Raw genomic sequence first — 9,661 nt, 5'->3', positions numbered from 1 at the left:
TTCTTAGCAAAGAAATGTTGGCATTCCATTTAAACACAAGTGCAGCGTAAAAGAGGCATATAGCTAGATCTTATGGACATGGTGTTATAACAGCTACACCATGGATTTTCAATGTTTTGAAGTTATAACATCTTCATATTAATACCACTTAGAGACTTTAATTAAGTAGCAACACATTTAATGATACAGGTAAGAGAATAATAGTACCACAGTGATATCAGTCTATTGCTGATACTTTATGTAAAAAAGAATAACAAAACGTAAGTCCTATGATAATAGTAGGACAGGAAATTGGAGGATAAACATTTTAATTTTTTATACTTTGTTTCCTATATCATGTAAAACATCATCAAAAATGGTTTTAGGTACAAATGACAATACATATACTATTTGTTTTCTTTTTGCATAATTTTTAAGGATTTATTTATTTTTTTATTTGAAATTCAAGTCTCAGAGAGACAGACAGAGAGAAAATCTTCCATCCACTGGTTCACTACCCAGATAGCTGCAAAGACAAGACCTAGGCAAAGCAGAAGCCAGTAGCCAGGAGCTTCTTCCAGGCCTCCCACATGGAGCAGATGCCCAAGAGCCTGGGCCACCCTTCGCTGCTTTTCTCAGGCCATCATCAGGAAGCTGGATGGGAACTGGAGCTTCCAGGCCACAAAGGCACAAACTGGAGCCCATATGGAATACCAGCATTGCAGGAGGTGGCTCTCTACCTACTACACCACAATGCCAGCCCCTACTATTTGTTTTCTACTACATTCTTGAATGCCATTGAGACAAATGTATATTTTTAGAATGGAAGTGCTAAATAATTTAGAGATCTGAATGAAAATGGATTCATTCTTTCATGGACTTACAAATAATATCTTACCTAAAAATTTATACTGTAAAATAATGCTGCGATTTCAAATAAAAACATCTACTGATGCTACAATTACAAACCATGAAAACTAGCATTCATTTTAAAGGAAATTCAAGAGATCTAGACACTCAGAAATTGCAATTCTTGAAATAAAGAAAACCAAATACCACCTTGGTTGAATGAAAAAAGTTTCAAAGCCCAGAAGTATTTTAATTACTATGACAGTTGTATCATATCCCCCAAAAGGAATGGCCAAAATATGGAGACAACCAAGGTGTCCATCATCAGATGAATGAATAAACAAAATGTGATACATACACACACAATGAAATATTATTCAGCTATAAAAGGAGTGGAATTCTACAATTTGCATCAAAATGAATGTAGCATTATGTTGAATGAAATATGCCAGACACAGAAAGATAAATATCTCATGTTCTTCCAAACATGTGGGAGCTAAAATTACAAAAGAATAAAAATGAAAAAACAATAACAAAAAAGAAAGTAATCCCTGTGTCTATCAGTACTGCTGCAAATAAAGTTGTGTTAAGCTCATTTTATATTCCCTCTTATTTTACTATCACTTTATAAGTTAGGAAAAACACACACCAATTCTCTGAGTTGTTGATATCTAAAAATATAAAAATTCTTACAAAGCGTACAATAAACAAGCTTTAAATAAAATGTCAAGTTATCTGAATATAGCTGCACAGTATGAACTTTCAATAAAATATATTCAAAAGTTTATAGGAGGGTTCATTATAATACAAAGGAACATAATATCTTAGAGTGATTTATTTAAAATAAATTAACATGTAAAATATCACTAAAATGAGCCACTGTAATCCAAAAGCTCACTTTGGAAATTTATATTTATTAAATAAAAGTTTAAAAAAATGGTTAGAGGAGTACCAGGAAATATGTGTGATGAAAAACTCATTAAGCAACATTTTAATAAAATTTGATTCTTATTTCCTTTAAAAAAATAAAAAAAAAAAAACTTTGACCATGGCCTTATCTAAATATGATCAGAGCTGGCGAACTCAAAAGCTTCCATAGCCTTGGCAACTCATGACAAGAGCCTAGGGTGATTACTGACGCCATAAACAAGAGTATCAATTGTTAAATCAACAACAGGAGTCACTGTGCACTTACTCCCCATGTAAGATCTCTGTCCTTAATGTGTTGTACTATGCGAATTAATGGTATGACTAGTATTCAAACAGTACTTTACACTTTGTGTTTCTGTTGGGGTGCAAACTGTGGAAATCTTTACTTAGTATATGCTAAATTGATCTTCTGTATATAAAGATAATTGAAAATGAGTCTTGATGTGAATGGAATGGGAGAGTGAGTGAAGGATGGGATGGTTACGGGTGGGAGGGAGGTTATGGGGGAAAAAAGCCACTGTAATCCAAAAGCTCACTTTGGAAATTTATATTTATTAAATAAAAGTTTAAAAAAATGGTTAAAGGAGTACCAGGAAATATGTGGGATAAAAATGCATTAAGCAACATTTTAATAAAATTTGATTATTATTTCCTTTAAAAAATAAAAAATAAAAAAACACTAAAATGGTGTAATCTCATCATTTTCAAAATAAAATAAGTGTATTTAGTGCACTTCCAAATATCATGGAGCAGCTTACAATAGGTCGAAGTTCTACCTGAGAACAACTAGAGAAAGTTGAATACTATGCAGAAATAACTCGAAGGCAATGATGAATGGCTGAGGCAGCAAGGACTTGAAGGGCAAGGCTGTGGATAAAAGGGAGCTCACAGCTGTCAGCCCTATGGCGTAGCTGGTAATGCCACAGCTTGCAGGGCAAGCATCCCATATGGGCGCCAGTTCAAGTCGCTGCTGCTCCACTTTCGATCCAGCTCTCTGCTATGGCCTGGGAAAGCAGTGGAAGACAGCCCAAGTCCTTGGGCCCCTGTACCCACAAGGGAGACCAGGTAGCTTCAGGCTCATGGCTTCTGATCGGCCCAGCTCTGGCCATTGCGGCCATTTTGGGGGAGTAAACCAGTAGATAGAAGATTCTCCCTCTCTCTTTCTTTCTCTCTCTCTCTCTTTCTCTCGCTCTCTGCCTCTCTGTAACTCTCTGCCTTTAAAATAAATAAATGAATCTTTAAAAAAGGGGGAGCTTACCAAGGCAAACCCAATTTTTTATTGCTTCATTTCCCCTGTGGCATATGTCAATTCTGAGCTTAGGATAAGATGATGAGAAGGCATGTGGTGGCCAACTGCTAAAAGAGGAGTTTTACTCAATCTCGGGGGACTGAGAAAACAAGAATAAAGGCTCAGAATTCAAAATTAGAAGTGGTGGTGGACAAGAGAGAATCTGGGTTAGTACGACCCTTCTCTTCAAGGGGTTATCAGTTAAGCTGCATTGAGCAAGAGGCTAAGAAGCCAAATAGAATGAAAACACAAAGAAAGATGAAATACCATGGTCCTGGAGAACCTCTCAATTGGGAATGCTAGAAAGCTATACCACTGGAAGGTCCTGAAAAAGAGGAAGATCAAGACTCACAAAGAAGAAAACCTTTCTCCAATTAGCTCAACACATCACTAGGATGCTATGTTCCATCCTTTTGCTGCCTACCAGAGAATGGAATGGGAACAAGATAATACATCAGTTGAAATAATCTAATATATCTAAGATTCAATTAAAATTATTATTATTAATAAAATGATGTAGATGGCATAAATATCAATATCTTCAAGAAACTAAACAAATCTGAAATTTTTTCCTTAAATCTGGAACTTATAGGATGATCAAATAAAATTTATAGATCTAAAAATATAGTGACTTAAACTCAGTTATGGAAATATAGGTTTCATAGTAGTTTGAAAGAGCTAAACATGTAATTGCACAGCCGAAAAAATAGATCAGTATAAAATATCCAAATTAAAGCATAGAGAATAAAATAAATTAAAAGCACACAAAGGAACATAAGATACATGTGGGATATAGTAAAAAAATCTAACATATATGCAATTTGAGTCCCAGAAAGAGAACAAAAAGAGAATGAGGCAAATACAATAGTAAAAAGATTATTATCAAGAATTTCTCAATTCTGAAGAAAAACTAAGGAAAATTACAGGGATGACCTATGAAGCAGGGGTAGACCCACATTAAAGAGCATAGTAAAAGATGTTTCTGAGAAAAGTGAGAATTAATTCACAAATGAGAAATGGAAAAAGTAAGAATGTATATGCATGTAATGTAGAGACACTAAATTTATAAAAATATATAATGCATTTTTGTATTAAAATATCATTAGGATTAAAATACATGACAATAATAATACAGAAGGCAAGAAATGGGTAAATGAAGGAAAAGTGTTCAATGGGTTTTTAATTTTCTGAAAAGTAATTGAAGTAAAAATTTAAAATAGGTGCTCATAAAATAAGGGTGAAAATTTAAATTTTTGGGTAATTAATGAAAATACAGTGAAGCATAATTATCAAACTAGCTGAGAGGAGGGTAATTAAGTAAGCAGATTAGTGAAAAATAAGGAAAGAAGTAAAAACATAATATAAAGTACGTGAAATAATAATGGGAAAGTAAATACACATTCATATACACCAGCAATCACATTAAATATAAACAGGTTAAATAAATCACTGGCAAAACAAAAATGTCCAATGATTTAAAAAAATTTTAAAAACCCAACCCCATGCTATTCAAACACCCACACACACACACACACACACACACACTACTAAACATCAAAGAAAGTAAAAGATAAAGACATCGTTTTCTAGTGACAAAAGTGTTAATATGTCATGGAAATGTAATAATTTTAAATACATATGCACCTAATGTCATTGCTTTAAAATACATGCAGCAAAAGAAAAAAGACAGGAAAATGAGTGGAAATGTACAAATCAACAAACAAAATGGAAGATTTTAACATTACTTCTCTTAGTAATAATACAGCAAGTATCAGTAATTAAAAAGAAAATCTCAGCAGCAAAATAAACACTCATTATCCATAGATTTATTTACAAGTCTATCTGCTAAGGTGATGGAATTTGTATTCTTTCAAGTTTATCAAAATAAGAGCCCATTTTAGTCAATGTTTATATATGTTTAACAAATTTCAGAAATTAAAATAATTGTATATTCTCCAGTCATATTGCTGTTTTTTTGTTTTTTGTTTTGTTTTTGTTTTTTGTTTTTTGTTGTTGTTGTTGTTTTTTGACAGGCAGAGTGGACAGTGAGAGGGACAGACAGAGAGAAAGGTCTTCCTTTGCCATTGGTTCACCCTCCAATGGCCACCGATGCTGGCGCGCTGTGGCTGGCGCACCACGCAGATCCAATGGCAGGAGCCAGGTGCTTCTCCTGGTCTCCCATGCGGGTGCAGGGCCCAAGCACTTGGGCCATCCTCTGCTGCACTCCCTGGCCACAGCAGAGAGCTGGCCTGGAAGAGGGGCAACCGGGACAGAATCTGGCGCCCTGACCAGGACTAGAACCTGGTGTGCCGGCGCCGCAAGGCAGGAGGATTAACCTAGTTAGCCGCGGCGCCGGCCAATTCTCCAGTCATATTGCTGTGAAGTCAGCAGCCCAATTAAAGCAAAAGGTAAGTTTAAAATCCACAGATTTTTTTTACAATTAATCCATACACTTTTAGAAATAGATTAAAACTTCCTTAAAATCGTATGTATCCACATAAAGTCTATAACAAGTGTCATGTATAATAGCAAAGCATGGAAACTATTCTCCATAAGATCAAGGGAAGGACAAAGATGTCCTTTTGCTCCTCTTCTTTTCCGTATATAAACGGATTAACAAACAAGAAAAATAAATAAATACATGGAAAGGGTATAAACTGGCCTTATTTGCAGAGGCATAAGTCTACATATATATGCATAAAAGTAAAGACCTACAGAAAAATAATTAGGATTTACAAATAAGATAAGAAAGACAACTAGAAAAACAGTATAAAAACAATTGCATCATACATCATTAACAAATCAAAAAATGACTAAATGACTGGAAAATGACTAGTGTTCTTGGGCCCCTGCATCCATGTGGGAGACAGGATAAATCTAGTCCTGGCTTCGGTGGCAGCAATTTGAGGAGTTTCTCTCTCTCTCTCTGTCTCTGTCTCTCTCTCTGTCTCTCTCTCTCTCTCTCTCTCTCCTTCTCTCTGTCTGTTATTCTGCCTCTCAAATAAATAAAATAAATCTTAAAAAAAATTAAAAAGATATACCATATTTGTAAACAGAATACAATGTTGAAAAGGTAACATTTCTCTCCAAAATAATATATATAAAATTCTTCAAAAAGTTCATGGAAAATGAAATTAAGAGATAAGTTTATATTTATGCAAATCATTTTTGAAAATAGTGAGGGCACTGTGGCATAGAGGGTAAAGCCACCACCTGCAGTGCTGGAAATCCATATGGACACTGGTTAAAGTCCTGGCTCCTCCACTTCTGATCCAGCTCGCTGCTACAGCCTCAGAGAGCAGTAGAAGATGGCCTAAGTCCTTGGGCTCCTGCACCTATATACGAGAACGTGGAGGAAGCTCCTGGGTCCTGGCTTTGGATCAGCGCAGCTCTGGCCGTTGCAACCAACTGGGGAGTGAACCAGTGAAAGGAAGACCTCTCTTTCTCTCTGCCTCTCCTTATCTCTCTGTGTAACTCTGCCTTTCAAATAAATAAATAAATCTTTTTTAAAAAAGAAATTAATAAACAGTTTTTCTATACTATGCATTTTTTCATTAACTTTTTAAAGACCCCTCCCTTGGAGATTCAATAAAAATTCTAGCAGGTATTTTTTAACATGGAAATCAATAATATAATTCTAAAATCTATATGTAAATGCATTTGGATAAGAATTACCAAGATTATATTGAAGAAAAAAAAACTAAGAAGTATATATTACCAAATTTCAAGATTTAATATATAGTATGGTATTTAAATCAGTACATTACATAAGGAGAACTAAAAGAGAATTCAGGGGCAAGCACTGTGGTATAGCTGGTAAAGCTGTCGCCTGCGGTGCCAGCATCCCATGTGGGCACCAGTTTGAGTCTCGGCTTCTCCTCTTTTGATACAGTTCTCTGTTGTTGACTGGGGATGCATTGGAAGATTGCCCAGTTCCTTGGGCCCCTGCACCCTTTTGGGAGACCCAGAGAGGCTCCTGGTTTTTGCTCCAGATGCGCCCAACTCCAGCTGTTGTGGCCATTTGGGGACCAGCAGATGGAAGCTCACTCCTTCTACTCTGCCTCTTCCTCTCTGTAACTCTGCCTTTCAAATAAATGGATAGATCTTTTTAAAAAAAAAGAGAGAGAGAGAGAATCCAAAGACAAAACTGAACAAAACTAATCTAATGTATGACAAAGGTGACGCTATAGTGTAATATCGAAAGAATTGTCTTATAAATAATTAGTGCTGAGCCCACTGGTTATCCATAAGGAACAAAATCTGATTTCTACCCTACAGTATACACACACATACACACATACAATTCAGATACTTTTCAGATAAAAAATGGTAAAAATAATCTTGAAATATAGGATTATATTTTCACGCCCTTGGGTAAGTAAAGGTATGTTTAACAGGACACAAAAAGCACTAACAATAAAGGAAGACTACCTTAAAATTAGGAGATTATATTTATTCATTAAATTTAAAAGGAAAACCACAGTCTAGAAAAAGATGTTTGCCAGGCATACATCCCTACAATGCATGTATCCAGATTGTGCCAACTGCTACAAAATAGGAATAAAGATGACCCAAAGGGAAAACAGGTAGCAGATTTATCAGATGTTTCACCACAGTCAATAGCTGGTAAGCTTAGGAAATTTGGCCAAGCTTTATTAGATGTCAAAGAAATACTAACTAAAATTATAAATGACATATCACTTGTATGCCCTTCAAAAGGATACAATTAGAAAGAGTGAAAACATCAAATCTTGGAGATGATATGAAGCAGCACCAGGCACTGCTGCACGAGCATTCAGTGGTATAACCACTGTGGAAAATTAAATATATTTGGTCAGATCAGCCTCCAACAAACATACATATACTTCATGATCTTACATCTCCACTTCTAGGCATATCTTTAACAGTAAAGTCTATTTAACATTTTTCAAAAGAGGAAATCCAAATGGCCAAGATACACAGGAAAAAAAGTTCAGTATCACTAGCAATCAGGGAAATGCAAATCAAAACCACAATGAGGTTTCACCCCTCCCCGGTTAGAATGGCTCACATACAGAAATCAACTAACAACAGATGCTGGCGAAGATATGAGGAAAAAAAAAAGATACTAATCTACTGTTGGTGGGAATACAAACTGGTAAAGCCACTATGGAAGTCAGCTTGGAGATTCCTCAGAAACCTGAATATAACCCTACCATAGAACCCAGCCAACCCACCCCTTTGCATTTACCCAAAGGAAATTAAATTGGCAAACACAAAAGCTGTCTGCACCTCAATGTTTATTGCAGCTCAATTCACAATAGCTAAGATCTGGAATCAACCTAAATGCCCATCAACAGTAGACTGGATAAAGAAATTATGGGATATGTACTCTATAGAATACTAAAAAGCAGTTAAAAAGCAATGAAATCCGGTCATTTTCAACAAAATGGAGGAATCTGGAACACATCATGCTGAGTGAAATAAGCCAGTCCCAAAGGAACAAATAGCATATGTTCTCCTTGATCAGTGACAACCGAGCAACCAAAGGGGAAACCTGTTGAAGTGAAATGGACACTATGAGAAACAGTGACTTGATCAGCCCTTGTCCTGACTGTTGATGAACAACTTAATAATTTATTCCTTTTAGTATTTTGTTTTGTTCTGCTTAGTACTATTGGTTGAACTCTGTAATCAACACACAATTATTCTTAGGAGTTTAAATTTAACTGAAAAGTGATCTCTGTTAAATATAAGAGTGGGAATAAAAGAGGGAGGAGATGTACAATCTGGGACATGGTCACTCAGACTTGCCCCAAATGGTAGAGTTAGAAACGTGCCAGGGGATTCCAATTCAATCCCATCAAGGTGGCATGTACCAATGCCATCTCACTAGTCCAAGTGATCAATTTCTGTTCACAATTGATCATAATGATAGGACTAAGAGTCAAAGGGAGCACATAAACAAGACTAGCGTCTGCTAATACTAACTGATAGAATTAAAAAGGGAGAGAATGATCCAACATGGGAAGAGGGATACACAGCAGTCTCATAGAAGGGCAGATGTCCTAACCAGCACTGTGGCCTTCGAATCATCCCTTAAGGCATTTGGATCTGGCTGAAGAGCCCATGAGAGTATTTTAGGCATGGAAAGCCAAGACAATCTGGCAAAAAAAAAAAAAAAAAAAAAAAAAAAGAAACCCTAAATGAAAGATCTCTGTGAGTGAGATCCCAGTGGAAAGAATGGTGGAAAGAATGGTCAATCAAAGAAGGAGGTACCTTTCTCCGAAGGGAGGAGGGAACTTCCACTTTGACTATGACCTTGTCTAAATAAGATCGGAGTCTAAAACTAAAAAGGCTTCCATAGCCTTGGAAACTCATGACAAGAGCCTAGGGTGCTTACTGACCCCATAAACATGAGTTTCAATTTGTTAAGTCAACAACAGAAGTCACTGTGCACTTACCCCTCATGTAGGATCTCTGTCCTTAATGTGTTGTACATTGTGATTTAATGCTATAACTAGTACTTAAACAGTATTTTACACTTTGTGTTTCTGTGTGGGTGCAAACTGTTGAAATCTTTACTTAATATATACTAAATTGATCTGTATATATAGATAATTGAAAATGAATCTT

This window comes from Oryctolagus cuniculus, chromosome 12 (genome assembly GCF_964237555.1).
Source record: "Oryctolagus cuniculus chromosome 12, mOryCun1.1, whole genome shotgun sequence".
Classification (NCBI taxonomy): Eukaryota; Metazoa; Chordata; class Mammalia; order Lagomorpha; family Leporidae; genus Oryctolagus; species Oryctolagus cuniculus.
Note: the sequence above shows the minus strand (reverse complement) of the source record.